Below are 22,711 nucleotides of genomic sequence, written 5' to 3'. Positions count from 1 at the left end.
TATTTGTCCTTATGTGACTGGCTTGTAACATGTGTTCTCAAAGTTCATCTATGTTGTAGCAGATGTGTACATAACACATTTTGCCTATCCAGTTCTCCATTGAAAAATACTTGGGTTTCTTCCACCTTTTGGTTATTGTGAATAATGCTGGTATGAACTTGGGCATATGATTACTGCTTCAAGAAGCTGCTTTCTATTCTTTTCTGTATGTACCCAGCAGTGGAGTTGCTGGAACATATGGCAGTTCTATTTTTAACTTCTTGAGGAACCATCATACTGTTTTTCACAGAGGTTGCACCATTCTGTACTTTCACCAACAGTATAAGAGGGTTCCTGTAGCTCCACAACTTTGCCAACATTTGTTACTTTCTGTTTTGCTGTTTTGTTTATAGTAGTCATCCTAAAGGATGTGAAGCATTAGTGCCAGTTGGTTTTGATTGCATTTCCCTTTGCATATACTTATTAGGCATTTTTATATCTGTTAGAAAAGAATACCTATTCAGGTCCTTTGCCATTTTGGAACTAGATTCTTTTGTTGTTTGTCATTGAATTATAGGAGTTCTGCATATACTTTGTATTTTAATCCCTTATCAGTTATATTATGTGCAAATAATATGTGAGTTGCCTTTTAAAAATTTTTATGCAGTTCAATTTATCTATTTTTCCCCCTTGTTGTCTTGTGCGTTTGGTGTCTAACATGAAAAAGCATAGTCAAATCAATGTTGTAACACATTTCCCCTGCTTTCTTTTGAAAGCTTCATAGCTGTAGTTTTTATATTTAGATCTTTGACAAATTTTGAGTTAATTTTTGTATACAGTATAAGAAAAGGATCCTACCTCATTATTTTGCAGGCTCATGTCCAGTTATAAGGGCACCATTTGTTGAAAAGACTGCACTTTCCCTCATTGAATTAAATGGTCTTGTCAGTTTTATAAAAAAATCATGTGAATCATATGATATGAGTGAGGGTTCATTTCTGGGTTCTGTCTTCTCTTCCATTAGTCTGTATATTTATTCATGCTAATACTACCTTGCTGTCATTACTATAGCTTTGGAATAAATTTTGAAACCATTAAGACCTCCAACTTTGTCCTCTTTGTCAATATTGTTTGGGTGGTCGGAGTGCCTTGAGATTCCTCCTGAATGTTAGAGGGATTTTTGTATTTCTAAAAGAAATGAAAATGGAATTTTGTTAGGGGTGCATTCAATCACTTGGGGTAGTCTTGACATCTTAACAATTCTAAGTTTATTAATCCATGAACACAGAATGTCTTTCCATTGACGGGTGTCTTCTTTAATTTCTTCTTTGATTTCCTTAATTTCAGGAACACTGAGTGGTTTTCTGTTTTCATGTCTTTTGACTTAATGGATACGTTCATTTCTAAGTATTTTATTCTTTTCAATGCTATCATAAGTTGAATTTTTTTTTTTGGGGGGGGGGGCTGGGGATTGAACCCAGGGCCTTGTGCTTGCAAGGCAAGCACTCTACCAACTGAGCTATCTCCCCAGCCTGAATTGTTTTCTTAATTTCCTTTTCAAATCATTCCTTGTTGTTGTATGGAAAGATAATTGGGTTTTGTGTTTGATTTTAATCCTGTAACTTTGCTGAACTTGTTTAACTCAAAAAGTAAGTGTGTGTGTGTAAGTTTAGGGTTTTCTATATATATGAGATCATACCATCTGAGGTAATTTTATCTCTTCATTTCCAACTTTAATGCCTTTTATTTATTTTTCCTGCCTAATTGCCCTGGCTACAACTTTAGTACTATGTTGGATATAAATGGAGAAAGTGGGCATCCTGTCTTATGTCCTCATTTTAAAGGAAAAGCTTCCAATCTTTCGCCTTTGAGTCTGAAGTTAGCTTAATGCTATTCATATCTGGCTTTTATTATGTTAAAATATTTTCTTCTATTCCTACTTTGAATGTTCTTATCATAAAAGTATATTCAATTTTGTCAAATGCTTTTTCTACATCAATTGAATTGTGTGGATTTTCCCTGTTAATGTGGTATATTACAATTGATCAATTTTTTAATATGTTTAACCATCCTTGCATTCCAGGAATAAATCCTACTTGGTCATGATGAACAATCCTTTTAATGCGCTGTTGAATTTTGCTGAGTATTCATCAGGAATCTCTCTAGTTTTCTTTTTTTGTAGTGTCTTTGTCTTTGGCATTATTCCTTTTAAAAGGCTGTTTGTAGCAGATTAAATCAGGTCCTCCAAAGACATCAAAAAATTCCTGGAACCTATAAAAGTTACTTTATCTGGAGGAGAAAAGGTTTTATTAGATATGATTAAGAATCTTCATATGAGAGCATTATCCTAGACTAAATTAATAGGGCCTAAATATAAGTAGGCCATGGGCATGCTTAAAAAATGGAGACAGAGATTTGGACATATATACACAGAAAAGATGAAAAGATGATGTAAAGACAAAGAGATTTGAAAATTCTGGCCTTAAAGTATGGAATGATGCAGCCACAAGCCAAAGAATGCTAGCAACTACCAGAAGTAAGAAGAGATAAGGAACAAAGTCTCCCCTGGAACCCTCAGAGAGGACAAAATTCTGCCAGCACTGTGGTTCCAGCTCATTGAAACCATTTTGGTCTTCTGGACCCCAGAGTTATAAGAGAATAAATTTCTGTTGTTTTTAAGCTACCAAGTTTATGATATTTGTTACAGCAGACAGAGAGAACTAATATATTCTCCATAGGATTCTATTTTGCAGCCAAAGTTACGAACCTTTGGTCTGTAGATGTGTAAGAGCAGAGGGTTTAGGTGATTTTAAAAATAGAGAATCACTACTACTCTTTGCTACTCTTTTTCTCCACTCAGTATATTTTTAGTAACTTAGGCAGGTGGCATGAACTTTCTTTTAGATCCTATGAGTTCTTTCCAGGTAGTTAGAGATCAAAGGGTTGGAGACAATAGGGAATTAGAAAGCCAAGGCTTAGCAGAAAGGTGACAAGGGAAAATATCCTTGGATAAACAGGAGCCTGGAACCCATGGTAAACAGGAGACTTTGGACAGGGTGGGATGAGAGGTATAGTGGGCCATTTGTCAAATGCATAGAGGCTTTGAGTTTGGACAGATGGAAGTGGAGGCAAGGGGATAAGGCCAGAGGTCTAGAAAGAATGTTATGACAATTTCAATACAAGATCATCAATGCCGGATTCAGAACTCTCGGTGGAGAAGCTATCAGAAAAGTAGGGATTTTCCAAGAACTATAAATAAGATGGTAGTGGGACATTGGCAGGAGTGAAACTTAATAAAGAACCAAGTATGAGGATGGAAAATCAGTCGCAATGACTAACTTGGGAGGGTATATTAAATTATAGGGAAATGTAGGTAAATATTAAAGAGATACAAAGTCTTCCATAATCATATTTGTTTAGGTTTATGTTTCATCTTTTAGAATGTAAATTCGTTGGGTTTTACTGTATTCACATAGTTCTAGAACAACAACTATCTAATTTTAGAATAGTTTTATCACCCCAAAAGGAAACCACATCCTCATGGGCAGTCATTTCCCATTTGCTCTTCCCCTCACCCTCTGGCAATTATTAATTGACTTTCTGTCTCTACAGATTTGCCTATTTTGAACATTTCATTTAAACATAACCATACAAATAGTGTTTTTTGGGGTGTCTGGCTTCTTTCACTTAGTATAATGCTTCTGTTTATCCATTCTGCTCCATGTATCAGTACTTCATTCTTTTATATGAGCAAGTAATATTCCATTTTATAGATGATCACACTTCATTTGTCCGTTTATCAATCAATAGACTGTGGGGTTGTTTCCATTTTGGGGTGTTAGGCATAATGTTGGTATAAACATTTGTATAGAAGTGTTTTATGAATGAATGTTTGCCATTCTCTTGACTGCCTAACAATAAAATTTCTGTGTCGTATGGTAGATTTATGTTGAGATTTTTAAACTAAAAAAAAAAAAAAAATGTTTCCCAAGGTAGCTACATTATCCTACATTATCACTAGCAGATGAACATTCCATTTTCTCTATATTTTTGCCAATACCTATTATTTTGCTCCTGTTGGATTATAGCTATCTTGGGAAGGTGAAATAGTATCACATTGCACTTTTAATTTCTATTTCCCTGATGACTAATACCGTCAAGGATATTTTCATGTGCTTATTAGCCATTGATGTATCTTTCTAAGAGAAATATCTATTTAAATCTTCTTTTCCCTCATTTTTAAGTCAGATTGTTTTTATTATTGAGTTGCAACTGTGCTTTATAAGTTCTGGATTCAAGTCCTTGATTAGTCACATGATTTGCAAATATTTGTCCCGTTACATTTTCTTTTCATTTTCTTGATGATGTATTGATGACCACATTTAAGTTTGTTTTGTTTTGTTTTGAGGAAGTTGAATCAATCTCTCTCTCTCTCTCTGTCTCTCTCTCTCTCTGTATGTGTGTGTGTGTGTGTGTGTGTGTGTGTGTGTGTGTGTGTGTTCTTTCACTCATGTTTTCGTGTTGTATCTAAGAATGTATTGCCTTATCCAGGGTGATGAAGATTCTCAACCTTACTTTCTTCTAAGATTTTTTATGGTTTTAGCTTTTACACTTAAGTCTTTGGTCAATACTGAGTAAATTTTTGTATATGATATGGGAAAAGCCAACCCCATTCTTTCACATATGAATATTCAATTTTCCTAGCATCATTTGTGGAAAATATTATCTTCTCCCTATTGAATGGTCTTGGCACTTTTCTCAAAAATCATTTGATCATAAATATAAAGGGTTATTTCTGGGTTCTCTATTCTATTCCAATGGCATGTTTTTATGCCAATATGATACTTTCTTGATTATCTAGCTTTGTTGGACGTTTTAAAACCAGGAAGCCTGAAACCCCCAATTTTGTTGTCTTTCAAGGTTGTTTTGGATATTCAGGATCCCTTGAAATTTTATGTGAGTTTTAGAGGGATTTTTTCTCTTTCTGCTAAAATTTCAATGGGATGTTTTCAGACACTACATTAAGCCTATATCTCTTGGATGGATTATTTATGTATATGATATAAGGAAAAGATCAAATTTCATTCTTTCACATGTGGAAATCAAGTTCTTTATCTGTTGAAAATACTATTGCTTCCTACATTGAATTATATTGGCACCCTTGTCAAAAATAAATTAACCATAATGTAAGAGTTTATTTCTAGATACTTAATTTGATTCCATTGATCTATTTTTATGCCAGTATCATAATCTCTTGATTATTGTATCATGTATTAAGTTTTGACATGAAAAAGTATACATCTTCCAACTTTGTTTTTCTCTTTCATTATTTTTTTGGGTCTTCTGAGTCTTGAATTCTTATATAAATTCTAGAATTATATTATCTATTTTCCCCCAAACATATGTAGTGTTTTGATAGGAATTTCCTGATCTATAGATCAATTGGGAGAGAGTTGCCTTCTTAATAATGTTAAGGTTTCCAATCCATAAATATGGGATGTATTTTGTTTTGTTTACTTCAGTATTTATTTTCAGTGAAACTTTGTAATTTTCATTGTACAAGTCTTACATGTCTTTTATGAAATTTTGATGCTACTGCAAATGAAATCATTCTCTTAATTTCATTTTATATATTCACCTTATCAGCTAATGAATAGAAATACAATTGATTTTTGTGTATTGATCTTATATCATGTAAACCTGATGAACTTGCTTTTTCCTGGTGCGTGTGTGTGTGTGTGTGTTTATATGTGTGTTTGTATGTCTCAGTATTTCCTACATTCAAAATCATGTCATATATAATTAGAGATGTTTACTTTTTCCTTTCCAATTTGGATGCCTTTATTTCTTTCTATTGCCTGATTCCTTTGACTAGAATTTCAAATACAATGTAGAAAAGTAGTGATGAAAGCAGACTTCTTTGTCCTTCTGCCTGGTTTTTGGCTTTCAGTATTTTTCCATTAAATATGGTGTTAGTTGTGGGTTTTGCATAGACAGCCTTTATCAGATTCAGATAATTCCCTTCAAGGGCTTTATCAGGAAAAGTGGTTGTATTTTGTCACAAATTTTTTCTATGTCTATTGAGATGATTATGTGAATTTGTCTTTTATTCTATAAAAATGGTATATTGCATTCAATAATTTTTGTGTGTTGAGCCAACCTTGCATCTGGAATCTCACTAGATCATTTTTTATATTTACTTTTATATTGCTATATTTAAATTGCTATACTTGAGAATATCTTGTGTTTGTATTCATAAGGGATACTGATGTGTTGTTTTTGTGAAGTCCTTGTGTGGTGTAGATGTCAGAATAATGTTGACCTCTCGCCAGTTTCATTTTTTCAAGACATTTTTTAAATTGGCATTAATTCTTTTTAAAATTATAGTAAAAATCACCAAACAGGCTACTGTAGGACTGAGGACAAGAAGATGGGAAAAACTGTCTTTATCAAGTTTCAAACATTTTTTTTTAATAAATGCTCTTCAGATTGGTTAATTTTGGTTAATTTCGAATCCTAAAATAAACTTACTTTGATAATCTTTTCCATTGTTCTTGATGCTTTTTAGGGGAGTATTTTTCAGAGATTCTAAGTCCACCATTCTGAAAGTGACTGTTCTATAATCACAAGTTCATTACTAAACTATTGGCTACAACAGAGCTCCTATCTAGATGTCAGCTCTCACTTCCTATTTTTCAATTTTCATCTCAGTGTCTCTCGTTAGCATTGCAAGAAAAAGAAAGGGATTAAAATTCATTTAAGTAAATCATTTTTTTCTCCATTACAATAGTTCATATCATTTTGGCAGGATGAATAATAAAGTTTTCAGAACTCATGGGCATTATGGAATAAGACATGGAAGACAAAACATAGCAGCACACCCAAACCAGGAGTAACTGTTTAAAAGCATTTGAGATACTTGTGTTATCTCCCTTCATTTTAAGGAAATTAATATATTCACATGAACCAATAATTTAAAAATTAAAAGTAATAATACCTTACAACTTTGTCTTTATCCTTCCCAAACGTAACCATCTTTAAATATTTGTTTTAAGTTCTTCTTGATGTTTACAGAATATAATTATGAATGATATAATTTTATTTATTGAATGACCAACATTAAATAACATACAACTTCCCTTTTTATTATTTTTTATTGTTATTATAACTGCCTTTTATGAAAGATGAAATTATACCATTGGCTCTTTCCCCTTTATTTCACCTGCTAAATTTTGGTACTTCTGTTACTTTATTTGTTGCTTGCCAACTTTAAAATGATATATATAAATTATTTACACTTAATCATATACTATAACTAAACTTTTTCTTTTGTCAACTTTTACTGATTCTCTTTTCACCATATAAAATGAATAAATTGAGACTTGTATATGCCTAACACTTCTAGCCTGCCCCTCCTAAGCCTCCTCCTTTGTCCTCACATTCTGGAAGCAATATCACCTCTTTTACTTGTTGAGATTCAGGACATTTAGATTCTGTGAGATACATATAATTTGTCATGCATGCCTGGTCTCCAACCTGATTTTAATCTATGAAAATCAATAAATAGGGCTGGGGAGATAGCTCAGTCGGTAGAGTGCTTGCCTTGCAAGCGTGAGGCCCTGGGTTTGATCCCCAGCACCGCAAGAAAAAAAAAAAATAACCTTTGAAAATCAATAAATAAGATTTCCAGGATTGTGACTTTTGTCAATAATATTTATTGCTGGACCCAGTGGAGTGGTGAGTATTTAAAGAAGAAATATTCATATTGCACTAAATATTCAAAGAAAATGTTAAAAAAGATAAGTCAAATATCTTTCCTTATACTTCATAAAAAATTGCTCAAAATCCTGTCATATTATAATTGACTTCACATTTGGGCCAAAAATATATGGTATAGTTTTTGTGTTTCTATAATTTATAAGGGAATTTTATTTTTATTTTTAATATTTTTTTAATTATGGTGGGAAAATTTCTATGCAATTGTCAGTCTAATGCTAGACTCATCTACCTTTTAAAATATGCTATTTTTCAAATGATCTAGTTTACACTGATTTATTTCTATACTTGCTTCTTAGCTATGATATTAAAAAAATAAATCTTAGATTCATTCCAATGTTTTCTAAATTTCCAGTCTCCCTGCTTTTAGTGGATTTCCCTTGTGAGTTGTTGTACTAGCACAGTACAATTCTTTGAAAATATTTTTATTTACAGAAAGAGTACATGGAAGGTAATCTTCCTGAGCACATCTACAAATTATTTTATTTTGCTCTTCATTTTTATCAATCATTTGTATTGATATAGACTCATAAACTGAAATAGATTTTTATTGCAGCATTTGAAAGTTTGTTCCATTCATGACTACCACCTGGATTTGCTGATAAGTCTGATGTTGATGCAATTCTTATTTCTTTGCATATGAACATCTTTTTCTTTTCTATGAATGTTCCTAATACCTTCTCCAGGGGAAGTTAAGAATTATGCAAAAGAAGCAACATATTCATTTTGTGCCACTGACTTATCAGTGAACAATATTTACTTAATCATATTAATGACTGTATGACTAACCAAAAGATGTAGTATTGAAAAGATGTGGAAAAGAAAGGATGATACAACAGAACTCAATTATTATCTTCCATAACAGGAAGTCTATTTTATAAATCAGTAATTAGCAAGGTCTACTTATTATTTAGAAACAAAGAAGAATTCATCCAAAGGAAAGGCAAATATCATTGAAAATTATTGTCTCTGGGAATAGCACATAGGGTATAGATGTGAACAATTATATGTCAAGAGGAGAAAAGTGCTATGAATAAAAAATAGTGCCAGATAAAAGAATAAATAATGATAGTTCAATGGAGCTAGCAATTTTAGCTAATTGACATTGTTAGAGAATGCTCCTTTAGAAAAGTAGTATTTGAGGAGGTAAGACATGAGAAACTCTGAGAAGAATATTTCACAACAAGCAGTAAGAGTAAGTGCAAAGATCCTGAGGCAAGATTGTATTTAGTTGTTCTATGAACAGAAGGCCAATGTGGTTGGAGTAGGAAAAAGTACAGAATGAGTGTTGGGTTATGAGTTTGAATAGGTGGCCAGAAGTAGGACAGTATAGAGTAAAGAAAGGACTTCTAAGAGTGATGGGGGTCTCTGAAAGTTTTTGAGAAAACTATATGATCAAATTTGTCTTTTAAAAGTGTCATTTTGGGAGCTATATGGAGAAATAGGGTCTAGGAGACAGGTCAGGAAGTTACTGTGGGTTAAACTAAGGTGGTATCTGCAAGAAGTGTTGAGAAGTAGTTGAATTGGGAAATGTATACTAGGAGTTGAATCCAGGGGTGCTTAACCACAGAGCCACCACAGAGCCACATCCCCAACCCCCCCCCCCCTTTTTTTTTTTTTTTTTTTTTTTTTTAGAGACAGGGCCTGGCTAAATTGCTTAGGGTCTCACTAAGTTGCTGATGCTGACTTTGTACTCGAGATCCTCCTGCCTCAACCTCCTGAGCTACTGGGATTACAGGTTTGTGCCACGAGGCCCAGATGAATATTTTTAAAGTAGAGCAGCATTTGATCATGGATTACATGTGCATTAGATGTGTGAAGAATAATGATGAAATAATATAAGTTTTTTTTTTTTTTTTTTCCTGAGGAACTAAGGGGATGTAGTTGCTATTTGCTAATCTGGGGAATCTCTTGGCATTAACAAATCTGAATTCTACTTTGGACGTGCTAATTAAATGTTCTTAGTTGCCTTATATTTAACTGCAGATATTGAGTAGGAAGTTGTATATACAAGCTAGTGTTCAAGAGATAAATCAGGGCTGGATATGTGAATATAAGAGTGTTGACACATAGATACTACTGACAGCCCTCACGCTGGACAAAATTACCAAGAAATGAGAGTTTAGAGGAAGAAAGCTTTAAGAAAAGAGCCTAGGGAAGATGATGCAAAGTCAATAAGAAGAGATAATAAAATAGTCTTAAGTATGCTAGTTTGGGAGATGGTACACCTGCTGAGATTGTTAATTAAGAATGGAAGGGAGAGGTAGTCTCTTGCAGAGTGGAGGGAATCAACTTAAGCATTTATATGTTCAGCTGGAGATGCCTTTGATCCATCCCAATGCCAGTGTCTAGTAAGAAGCTATGACTCATGATGGTTAGTGAGACTGGGAATATGAAAATAAGTCATACAAAGATAGATAGATAAACTTAAGCATCTTAATCGGATCATTGATAACAACATGTGAGGAAAAGAATAGAACATTGAGTACCATGGTCCGTATAGAGGTCTAAAATATATATGAGAGTTCTGTATTATGTGATACCATGTTTAAAATAGGAAGTTTTCAGTACCTATTCCAACTATCAGCTACCTGTGTGGTGTAAGTAAGATCTTCATATATTGACTGGGAATTAAGAGAATAACTACTGTTGTACAAGTCTCAGAGTTTTTGCTAGAATAAAATGAGACCATGCACGTGACAAGGTTTTGCAGCTTACATAGAATTATACAAACGTTAGCTTTTTTGTTTGTTTGTTTTTACCTCTTTGGCTTAGAGTTCAGAGTTTTCCTGGTGGAGAGGCAGAACAGGTTCCATAGACATATGGAGTTCCCAGGGGGCTTGTGTGGGACTCAGGGAAATGTCCAGTTTAACCTGCTGAGAATTACTATTTTGCTACTTCAACCCATCTGCTATGAAAAATCAGGAGCCAATAGAGAAGGAAGAAACAGGTGAGGGCACCTGATAAAGAGAGCGTTAAGAAATGGAAGTAGTGAATACACCATGTCAGGTGCTCTCCAAACTCAATAAAGATGAAAAGTCCACTGGACATATCCAAGAGATCCTTGATATAATCTCTGTGGTATTACAGTGTGCCTTGCCTAGCCTGGTGCCTGTCAGATCTTTTCTGGCAGTATCCACAGAGTGGCACTGGATATCCTTGGTCCATTACCAGCTACATCCTGAATCCTTCACCACAATCCACTTCAACTTGATTCTCACCCCATTTCATTGCTTTTGGAATAAATTCTTGTTGAAGACATCATATTATCCCTCTGGAAACTACTAGTCCACATTATTGTTCTGTTCCGACCTCTGGCTGGCCCTATCAAGTATATTCTGAATGCATTTTCTAGCCAGATTCCTTAAGTTACTTATTAGGTATTGATCTCTGAATTCCCTCCTTGATTGTATTTTGCATTCTCTTCCTTTAAATATGTTACTTCTGTTTACTTGAAGTAAACAGCCTCGATCCCTCCCTTGTTTTCACCCAACCAAATAAGTGATTTAGATTCATTGGTTAACCAATGACAGTATGAGTCACTAGTGAGGAAAAAGAAACAAAAACCACAGTATGTTGAGGCACAGAGATGAGCCATAGGGAGTCTGATGGAGTTGGAAAGAGTATAGTAATTATGAACTTGGACCCTCGAGTTCAAATGGCAGCTGAACCATGTATCACCCATATCCTTGCTCAGGTTATTTAACCTAACTCACGATTTCCTCCATTATTTTACCTGGACCCCAATATACTCTAGGGCCAACCATGGGACAGGCATTAAATGTCAAATAAATGAACAGATTAATACAAATGAAGAAATTTAAGGCCTACAGCAACTAAATGATAATATCTAGTAGGGTCTAATGAAGAAATAAACTCCCCACATTAAAGCAGAAATATATGTCATATGTCATTTCTTAGTGAAATAAAGTTAAAAGCTTTCATCAAGATGATAGATCTGGTTTTTTTTTTAACCAATATTTTATGCCAGATATGATTCTAAACATGTGACAATATCCTTGGGAATTAGGTATATGTTATGTCCATTTTACCTATGAGATAACTGAGATACAGAGATTTTACAGATCTAATAAGATTCCTGAAAGACTTGCTGAAGAACTATCATCCCATCAAACTTTTTATTTAACTATCATTTCATTCTTTCCTCTATCCCTCAGTGTCACTAGGCCTTTTTGGCCACAAATATGTCTCAACACTGGGGAGGGATTAGGGTGTGTTTATGTACAAAAGTGAGTCTGTAAAGAGGAACAGGAGTGTGGAAACACCCAGCCTGCAGTTGCTGAGCAATCTTCTCTTTCCTTTCCACAATGCTTAGTAAATAACAAAGTGTTTCTTAAAATTCTAGGTAAGCAGTCTCATTTTTTTCTTAACATGGCTACTATTCCTGGTTTTCGTTCTACCTCTCACAGGTATTTCCCTACCTCAGAGGTTTCAGTGAACAAGGACACCCTGGGGAGTTTAGACCTAGAGCATTTAAGCTTCTCCAAGATCCCACTGCTTCACTATAGAGTGATTGGGTTGGGGCTTGGGCAAGGGCTAGAAGAACATAAAAGAAAAAGAGGCAAACAAACCATATGGAAAACAAACCAAGGAAACAAAGCAGTTGATCTATCAAATTGCATATTCTTTATCCCAAGCCTTGTGACCTCACAGGGTTTGAAACACTATCACAAGGTGTCAGACATGTCCCAAATGAGGATGTTGGAGATAGTGCTTCTGAGCTGGACTAGTTCTACACTACTTCCAAGTTGACTTTGGAAAGATCATATGGTATTTTATAAGAGTTTTTATTGTTAGTCCTTATGAAATTGTAATTATTGAGCCAACCATGAACCTTGAACTTTACCTCAGAGATACAAGCTGGAGTTACTGAAAACCAGACTTCCTTGGGGCATGGTATACCAGAAAAGAAACTGTCAGAGATTGAATTAGCATAGAGTAAATATCCAACCAGCAGAGGAGGTAATTTTCTCCTTACCCATGGAATGAGTTCCTCAGCATCAGTTACTCTCTGTGTTGATTCTTTGTAGAAATAACTCATAAGCAGCTGAATCATTTTGGAGCAAATTTTCCATCACCTTCCTTCTCTGTGTGGTTCAGGCCTTTGTAAACCCTGAGTAACATAAATCTGCTGGTTCCCTGCTGGCAAGGATGACTATGGCATTTTTTGTTCATTTATTTCAGTTTGTTTTAATCAAATAATGAGAACACCCTAGGGGAAAATCTCATTATCATATTCAAAATACATTAAGAGCTTTCTGGTCATACTTAGCAGACTTATATTTATCCAATGTTTCTCAAATTTGATTCTGTTATGTTTCCCAAAGCATGAAGAAACTCTCAAACAGCATCATTTTCAAACACAGCACAGGACAATAGAAAATGCTGTCACCTAATCCTGTAGGGCCTGTGGTATTTTCTGTGATGACTAAATCAATCTGAATCCTTCCTTTTATCTGTAGTTTTTAAAGATGTCAGTGTGGAGCATCAGCAGTTGAAAACTCGGAATACCAAGCTGGTCCTCCCCTGTGACTGCCACAAATCTTTTGCCGGCAGGATGAGCCTCCATCACTGACGTAGTTACTTTTTTTCCCCCCTTAAATCTGGAAAATCCCCCACCTGCTCCATTCTTTCACAAAAGTTTCTGCCTGAATAATTTCTAGTCTCAGGGTCATGCACATATTTTGCTTTTCCTAAAGCAGGATTTTCTTTTTCTTTTCCTCCTTGCTCTTTCTCCAAATTTTTGCATGCTGCCTTTTTGTCACATTTTGGGAAAAATTCTGACAATAAAGGATTTTGCAGAGCCTTTGCATTTTCACCACTTCCCCTACCCTGTTCCAGCTTACTTTATAATGAAAGTAAAACCCAGAATTAGGGGGTGGTTTACTGGCAATTAGGTATCTAAAGACCAGGCAGATTTTCCTTTTCTTGATTATATAAGAATCTTAGATGTTTAATGAATATTTAAGTAAACAAATTTCAGCAACATTCCTTATTTTAGAAATCATGCTTTAATGAAAATGCAAACACTAGTTATTAATTATTTTTGCAAACAATATTTCAAAATGCCCTTTGGAGTCAGGAAATCTTTAAGAAACAATGACTTATACTGATTTCAATTAAAAACATCCTTTATTAAATTCCTACATCTCCACTCCTTCTAAATGCAATCCCTTTACAACTCTTCTTCCCTCTCTCTGCTCCCACCCGCTTTCCTCCCCAAAATCGCGGGCAATTAAAAGCTTTATTGTTGTTGCTTAAGCCTGGCTCTTAAGCCAGCGCGTTCGCGCCCCCTTTCTCTCTCTCTCTCTCTCTCTCTCTCTCTCTCTCTCTCTCTCTCTCTCTCTCTCTCTCTCTCTCTCTCTCTCTCTCTCTGCGCGTTCGCGCCCCCTTTCTCTCTCTCTCTCTCTCCTCTCTCTCTCTCCTCTCTCTCTCTCCTCTCTCTCTTTCCTCTCTCTCTCTCCTCTCTTTCTCCTCTCTCTCTCTCCTCGGAAAAGGGGGTTTTGTAGGTTGTTTTTCTGGACCCAACTCTAAATGGTTTCTTCTAAACCAGACAAGGATTTTCCACCGCCCAAAAGAGGCCATCAAGTTTTAAGATTGCGAGGCACGACTTCTAATCGCATCCTCCGCGGAAAAGTACAAACAGTTCCTCAGACGAGGTCCCCCACCTCCTACGCGCTTCCTAGCTCGCCCTCCCCGCGGAGAGCCCCGCGACAGCCTCCCCAACACCTGTGAATCATCCAAGAGAGGCTGCCACCGCGGAACTATTTGCATACCACCGCCGCCACTGTCACCCGCCCTCCCTGGGTACCTAATGCACACCAAGGGAAGACAGGATGATTATTTTATGATTATTATTTCTAATCTCTCGTATGACCATTGCAATTCGCCTTTTTTCACTCACTCCCCCATCTAAGCATCAGAGGGTCCCCAGGACAGCCTCAGATACCCAGAGTTTGCGAATTGAATGAACCACCAAAATTTTGTCGCATTCCTGGGCATCCTTGAACTCAAGGCCCTCCACATTCTCTACAGATGTCTGGTCCAATAAAGCATGTACGTGACATAAAATCCCAGGCCCCCACTGCAAATCCGACCGAAAACAGCGTCATCTATTTTGCCCTGGGCAAACTACTCTCAACTCCAAGCCCTGAATCCTGGCAAACCCACGCTAGTTGGGTTAACTACCCTTCCCTCCCCCTTTCCCAACTTATTTGATAAATCTCAGTGATAACTGCTCTGACGTACTTTAAAATAAAACATTCGAGTCTCCCTCCCCAACTGACCATATTAATGCAAACTCCAAGCCCTGGATTCTGCTTAAATAAAGAAATCACTCATAAAAGTAGCAACCCACGTAGCCTGGCCATATATGGAGCTGGTGAAGGATGACAGGAATACCCCTTCGGACCCTTTTCTTAAGAGAAAACAATTCTCAGTTGAAATCTGCCCCCACCCCTCCCACCTTTCGCTCCTCCTCATCTTTCCTCTCCCCTTCTGTGACTCAATTCTGCTGCGGGGGGGGTGGGGGGGTGGAATACACACACACACACACACACACACACACACAAATATATACACACATATACATACATATTTACAGGCACATATGCTTATATAGATACACATACATGCACATAAACACATGTATACACACACATACATATGTATACACATTCACAAACAAAACAAAGGCCATCAGGAAAACTGTCGCACGATAAATGTGTTGCCCAAGACCGAGTGTTAAAATGGAGTCATAAGAATCTTCTTACTCGGGTGTTTATAAAGGACTAAAATACAGAGGTTTGCAGTAAAGCGCACAGGGAGCTGAGTCAAGCGCTCCGCACCTCCCGGCTCCTCCCCTCCCACCCCCAGACAGCGTCCTCCCTCCGCCCTCCCCCCAGCACACTTCCTCCCCGCCCCTTGAGGAGACGGCTATTAAAAGCTGCTGACGTCAAAAGGGACGGCCATCTTTGATGAGGGCAGAGCTCACGTTGCATTGAAGACGAAACCTCGGGGAGGTCAGGCGCTGTCTCTCCTTCCCTCCCTGTTCCGTGGCTCCTCCACACTTGCAACCTGCAGGGACTCGGCTAACACCACCCTCTGAAGAAGCAAAGGTAAGGAGCCCCCTCCCCGATCGAGATTCTGGTTCTGGATGGCTGCATACCCAGAAGGGACCAAAACTGGGCAGAGCAAGTGAGCTTGGGCAAATAACAAGTATTCGTGCACTTAGGGTGCGGTATTCCGTGTGTGCACGTCTGGCTAGACTCTCGCCTGGGGCTTTATAAAAGTATTTTCGAGGTGAGCTGCTTGGGGAAGAGATGAATGGGGACTCTGCGGATGGAGCGATGGGAAGGAAGAGCAAGGATACGTGCGGAATAATAACTTACTCTTTTGAAACAGTAGTGGGACCCCCTCTCTCTTCCATCTTGCGATGCAGTTTTCAGAGATGTTTAGGTTGTTAGGTTTATTGTTGTTGTTGTTGTTGTTGTTGTTTTCTGTAGACCCCCAAACAGGACAAAACAAAAAAGCCATCCTGTCGTTCTACCCCTATTATTATGACTGTTGTCGTTAGGGCGCTATTATCCAAGGGAGAATTAAGGAGCCGGCAGGGTGTGGGCGCTGGGGAGGCGAAAGCAGAAGGGGGGAGTTCCCGCCGCAGGCAAGCTGAGCTGCGGCAGCGACAACAGCCTCCATGCCCCACGGACTTGATTTATGCCGCCTGCTCCACGTCAACTGCAGGCTGGCGGGAGGCGGGCAGGTCGTGCTGGGTGGGAGGGCTCTGCGGAGGGCTGGCGCGGGTGGGCTCGCCTGGAGGACTGCGGAGGCATGCACTCAGCACCCTGGACAGCACAGCAATACTCAGGGCTCGCGCTAGTGTTCGCGACCTTTCAGAACCGCGGACAGCGGTCCGGCTGCCGCTCCGCATCTACCTGCGGCAGAGATGCCTGGCCAACATTAGACGTGCCAGGGCTTGAGGCCAAATTGGCTTTCTGAGACCCCGGTCTTACAGAGACTCTTAATAGAACAGGCATGCTAGGTTAAAATAATAAATGAATAAATCCTGTCCGCAGGGACTTCTCTACAGACAATTGCCTGCTATCTTCACCTCCTGCATGACTTCAAAAAAATAATAGTCTACTTGTGGAAATCTTGTGTTGCTCTCCACTCCTTCTTTCAAGTGGGAAATAAATACATCTTTTGAAATACATTTATTCTCCGGTATGATATCGAGGTTTTTGTTTTTAACACAAGGTAGATCTGTCTATAGATCTTGGGTGGGCAGGAGATGGGTATATAAGAAGATGCCAACACTGTTTATAGAAGTGATATATCTCTATACGTATTTCCATTTGATTAAAATGAAGGATTAGCTGAACTAAGCAGAATCAACTTTAAGAATGAATCTGAATCCTCCTTCCTCTTCTTTCGCCCTTTACTCTTTTAATTAGGCAGGAACACGAGCACTCAGCCTCAAAAATACATCTCTGAGAAATATTGCAGATCCTTTAGTGTATATATTTATCTTCTTTGGTCACGGTTTCAGATCTAGTGGAAGTATTTCTTATCAAAATTGCTTACAACAGGCTGATAGCCTTTGATTTTGACAACATTAGGACTAGTCTTCCTCAGAAGAATTCAACTGTGTCCTTTGGGGTAATGCAGGTGAAGAACCATGGTGTTAGGCTGACACTGGATTCTGACCTAAAGATCTACTGCAATTTCTATTATGGCACTGCGGGATTTTGCTGAGGCGGTGATAAGTACTTTAACCATTTTCCACTCTGAGACTATGAGCCTCTGAGTGAGCAAAAATCATCACAAGGGATATAAATGTCAGTCTGAAAGAGATTCAAAAATTGTCACTAAGTGACCAGGATCAAAATTGTACTATTTGAGTAGTTAGTAAAGAAGAGTAACAGCATCATATGTAAGAATATATACAATGTATTAAAGAAATGCTATCATGAACCCAAAATAAGATCTTGAATTGTGTTTAGTTGTAACTCCAATCATCTGCATTCTAAAGATACTAAATTTTCCTGTCCACATACAGAAGGTGATTTCATTTCCAGCTGTTTATTTCCTAGTATGTCTCCTTTTTATGGATAGCCATGTTTCCATATATGTATGTGTTTATCTATTATTGTTCATGAATGTAAAATTATTTGGAAATTATTTGGGTGGAAATCTTTTCAAGAATGTGTAACTGCATGGAAGAAGTTTATAACTCTGAAGTCTTCAGACAAAATAAACAACTGTGTTTTGGTGGTGGAAGGAAAAGAGGAAATATGTGCAAGAGTCTTTAAAAATGCTTTAACTTCATGCTACATGTTCAGACACCTCTGCGTTGTTGCGTCAAATGAAAAGCCTAATGCTGCCAGAATTATGTGCTTGGACATTAGTAATTACTGCTGGGTTTGTTTGCTAGTGCAAGACTAGAGGAGGAGGGAGGTAGAGGACTGCAGTCAAGCTGGCAAAGGGCACAGAGCTGGAAGGAAGAAGCAATGTGCACTAATATAGAACTAATTCTAGAATAGCTTACTGAGAAATTAAATACAAATATAATCAGAGCATGAATTTAACATTTATGTCATTGACAAGCTTCAGGGGAAATAAATCAGGAGATTTTCCATTTTAAGTTTGATCTTAAAAATCCAGGGCAATGCGGTAAAAGAGGCAGGAGCAGACAGACATAAGGATGAGCCAGGATACATTCATGCAGACCCTTAGGTGGTCTTATTTGTTCATTGGCATTTTCTGCATTACCATCTTGGCATTCAGATTACAAAACAATGTACTATATTGGTAAACCCCCAAGAATTCAGAATTTTATTTTTACTTTGATAAACAGGAACAAATGTAATATAAACCACCCTGTAATTACCTTGTCAAAAGATATCCCTAATCTCTAAATATTAACCCCAGGGCAAGGATTATCAACTGAAAAACTGATGTTTTTTCCAGTGACACCTAAGAGCTGCGTAGCAACTGGCCTTCAGCACATGTAGGTTTTGACTATTAGTAGAAATGACAAAAATAATTTTAGAGTTGAGAGAGGAAACATGGAGAAAAAATAAATAATTCTGCTTTTTCGATGATGCTCTATGAATAAACAACATTTCTTACACTATGGGGCCCCTTTACAATTCTAGAAATCTAGGAAAATTTACGTTTTCAACCTCAGCACTGGGTACATTTCTGCAGTGTCATCCCTTGTCATCAGGGACCAACGTGATAGGAAGATATTGATCAATCAGTAAGCACTAGATACATAAATGAATCACACAAAGGGTATAAAATGTCATGGTCATCTGGTCTTTGACCTCAATTAAATTTAGGATCTAGCAATCTTAATAGAAACAACAATAAACCTGAATAAATATCAGAATGAAAATAAAACAGTAGAAGAAAAATTATGAGGGCATATGTAATTAATTTTCAAGTGAATGTGATCAATAATAAGGAATATGATTTCAGAAGAGGGTAATGTCAAAGTGAACTTGAATGATTTGATAGAAGAAGTAGGACTTAAGCTGTCCTTTGAAGGTCGGTGAGAGATTGGGAAGGTCTGCTAAGGAAAAGTTATAGTAAGTATAAGCAGGATTTTAAGTTAGGCAAGACCAAGCCATCTGTAGTCAGCAAACCCTGAAAATAATGACATGTGGGAAGTTTTCTAGAATGGGCAGTTGGAGCTGTTTATAGCAGGCTTTGAATGCCAACCTGAGAATTTGATGCTTTATTATCTAAAGTTGATTTCTGAGCAGAAACTGATATAGCAAAGTAAACAGGTCCTTTTTAATATCCAGGAATTGCTTTTGATAGAGTATATTTAATCTGTGTTCCTCCAGCAAAAGGTGGGAGTCAAACAATATCATAAAGAGTTATTCACTATTTTAAAAATCAGTCTTAATTTAAGCATCATTTATAATCACTCTTCAGGAAACACCTGCATGAACATATGAGCCTTGTCCAGAAACTAATTGTAAGTTTCAGTTTTCCATTATTGATTAGAACAAATTATTTGAGATGAGCACCTACCAGGGAGATTAAAAGGCAGTTCAGGAATCTGACGATGAGAGGCTGTGGAAGGTACGCTTGAATAATAAACATGATGCAGAATTCTCTCTTTCACCCTCTGAGTATTCTGCATTGTCAAATATACTGACTGGATAGGTGAAAAAAAGATGTCAGTTCTTCTGGGTGTGTTTCAGGCTGCATTACAAGTAGAGCCAGCCCCAAGTGACTAAAAATGATGGTGGGGAGGGGGGATTCTATGGCAACATTTTTTAAAGCTGAGGTGAGATGAAGTGGGCAGCACATCAAACTTCTTTCCCTACTGACCTTGCCAAGTATTGCTAGTTACCCTCACTCCAGGGCTAGTTTGAAGATAGAACTATACACATTTCCTTCTTAACCTGTGGTTACTACTCTCACAGCAAAGCTTCAAAATTCCAAATGCTGATAAAACTGCTGAACCAAAATAGCTTCATGTGGAGGAAGAAATGGCAGTTGCAGACATAGATTTTGTTGCTGTTTCATTCTGACTATGTAGTATCAAGAGATTATCCTCTTTTCTTAACCAAAATGTTGACAAGAGAGACATGGTAGGAAAATACTTGAATTTCCGAGTTGGCCACCTAGAAGAACTTTGGTGGTAACAACATTTGATGTATTAGGAGGAGGTCGGGCTGGTGTATATTAAGCTGAATCCAGAGGGGCTCCCTCAGGTAAGAGGAAAGGAAGAGACAAGACATAGCATCCAGGAAGCAGAACATAGTGAATGGAAAACTGTTTTAATGTGAATTGGTTGTACAGAAGGAAGAGAAATTTCCAGAGAATCCTGACAGCACAGGAAAACTTCATATTTGCTATTGTTGCCATAACAATAATATCTGCTTTTTCTACATAATTTTCTTTACAGAAATCTCCAACACTTTGCCCAGTATAAAAGTCCAAGCAGTTTCTGATTTCTAAATGAGTGATGCAAATTTCAGTCATATGTGTTCAGATATAATGTTAGATAACATTGAATAAGCCAGAAATCTGATTTAGAAGGACAGAGATACCCAAAGCAGTGATTAATTAGAACAGGCCTGTGGGGCAAAAAGAGAGTCACTCATTCCAAAAACTTTTACCTATACTAGCTCACTGAATGCCTATAGGCAGGTATATTATTATTTCCATTTTACAGATGAGGTAACTGAGGTCAAAATAAGACCAACTAAGTAACTTTTCACAGAGCAAAGGCAGGACTTACCTATAATCAGTTTAACTCCAGAAACTAAACTAGTAACTACATACAATGCTACTTTCACATCATCCACATTTTTCCTATTGGCCAAATGAGGCATAGAAAATGTACGTGATTTTTTACAACAATTTTTCTTCCTCTTTTGGGCAGCAAGGCATGATGGTAAGGCTGCTGGTTGGAAGCCGGGAGCCCCAGTGCTATCCCTGATGCAAATGCTTGTAATTTCCTGTTGGAATCCCAGTCTTTAAATAAGTCACTCAAGCACTGTTAAACTCAGTTCCTTCATCTGCAGGCTGACAGAAGTGAACTAATGTTGGTCAATATCCCTACCATTCAGAAGCTGATGAAATCAGTGCTGAAAACCCCCTGGCAATGTGTCTGAAACTAGCAACCCATGGTCTCAGCTGGTGTTGCCTTAATAATACTTCAGTTACCAAAACCACCCTCCCCCATCATAAGATTAATGCATCCCTTGCTTCCCTCATCCTCAATCTCTTTTTTTTTTTTTTTTTTTTTTTTTTTTTTTTTTTTGGCAAAATTGCTTTGACATCATTGTTCTGAAGCCCTTCCGGACAGACAAGAAATCCTGGCTGTTTACTCAAAGCCCTATTCTGAGTCATCACTGCTTTGGGTATCTCCTGTCCTTCTTAATCAGATTTATAGCTGCCTGGCACATACTATTTCCTACAACCTGCCTAAACGTTCTATAATTATTTTTCAAGCTAAATTTATTGTTTTTAAAATTTCTTTCTAGATTCTTTTTTTTTTTTTCTTTTGGTCTGACTTAAAGCAATTTAACGGCTGCTCTTTCCTCACCCCTCCTTCTTCCACTGCCACTTAGAAAAGAAAAAACAGAAGCTTGTATAGAATTTGTGAGCTGTTAAGTGCTTACAGTGACACTTCTGTATGAACGGATTTACATGACATTGATAGCCAGCTCAAAGACTAATCACATAGGACTGGGGGTTACTCAGTGGTAGAGGGCTTACCTAGACTTCTCAAGACCCTGAGTTTGATCCCCAACACTAGGGAGAAAAATTTCACAAGCCCCAGAAAGGACATGTCCCCCTCCTTGTTATAACCTACTGCAGATTTCAACATCCTTTCACCAAATTAAAGTGTTATATCACAGGAGATCTTAACTGATTTTTTTTTTTTTTTGTGGATTCACAAATGTTAACCTCAACAGTGATTAACTGATTGGTAAGAACAATTCTGTATCCCCCAAAAAGAGATGGGTGAAAATCCCGTTTATGGATTAGTATTTCCTTTTAAATGCTTAACAACTATTCTAGACTCAAAGTCAAAGTGAATTACATTCGGCTTGATGCTGAATGACAGTTGTACTAGGTTTATGGCTCGCTTTTTGTGGAAAAATATATTTGATCCCCTTTTTTGTTGTTGTTGTGGTCGACCTATTTGATTCATATTACCCAAAGATGTCTAACTCTCCTATCTTAAGACCATTTGCCCTAAGTGCTGACTCACCATGTCTTGTCTTCCAAGGTGGTCCATTTTTATACTTAAAAAGCAAGGTTATTTTGCTACAAAGTGACAGGTTCTACAAAATGGCCATCTAGTCCCAGCTTCTCCATCACTTCCTTTATTCAAATGACACTAGTTACAGATTTTTTGAACTTGGGTAATGACTTTCCATGCCTGTAGTCTTGAATCAGTGAT

General features: G+C 37.2%; 1 protein-coding gene across 2 annotated transcripts in view; it reads left to right on the top strand.

The window, feature by feature from the left end:
- The first annotated feature begins 15,742 nt into the window (after nt 1-15,742).
- Nucleotides 15,743-22,711, top strand: part of SNAP25 (synaptosome associated protein 25) — an 85,608-nt gene continuing 78,639 nt past the window's right edge. Inside the window, exon 1 of one of the 2 annotated variants that reach the window (XM_079126864.1) lies at nt 15,743-15,893. The gene's annotated coding sequence lies outside the window, so the exon portion shown is untranslated. The remainder of the gene's footprint in view (nt 15,894-22,711) is intronic. The other variant, XM_079126863.1, reaches the window with a different exon arrangement.

Source organism: Sciurus vulgaris (genome assembly GCF_902686455.1).
Source record: "Sciurus vulgaris genome assembly, chromosome: 2".
Taxonomy (NCBI): Eukaryota; Metazoa; Chordata; class Mammalia; order Rodentia; family Sciuridae; genus Sciurus; species Sciurus vulgaris.
This window is presented reverse-complemented; position numbering and strand designations above follow the sequence as displayed.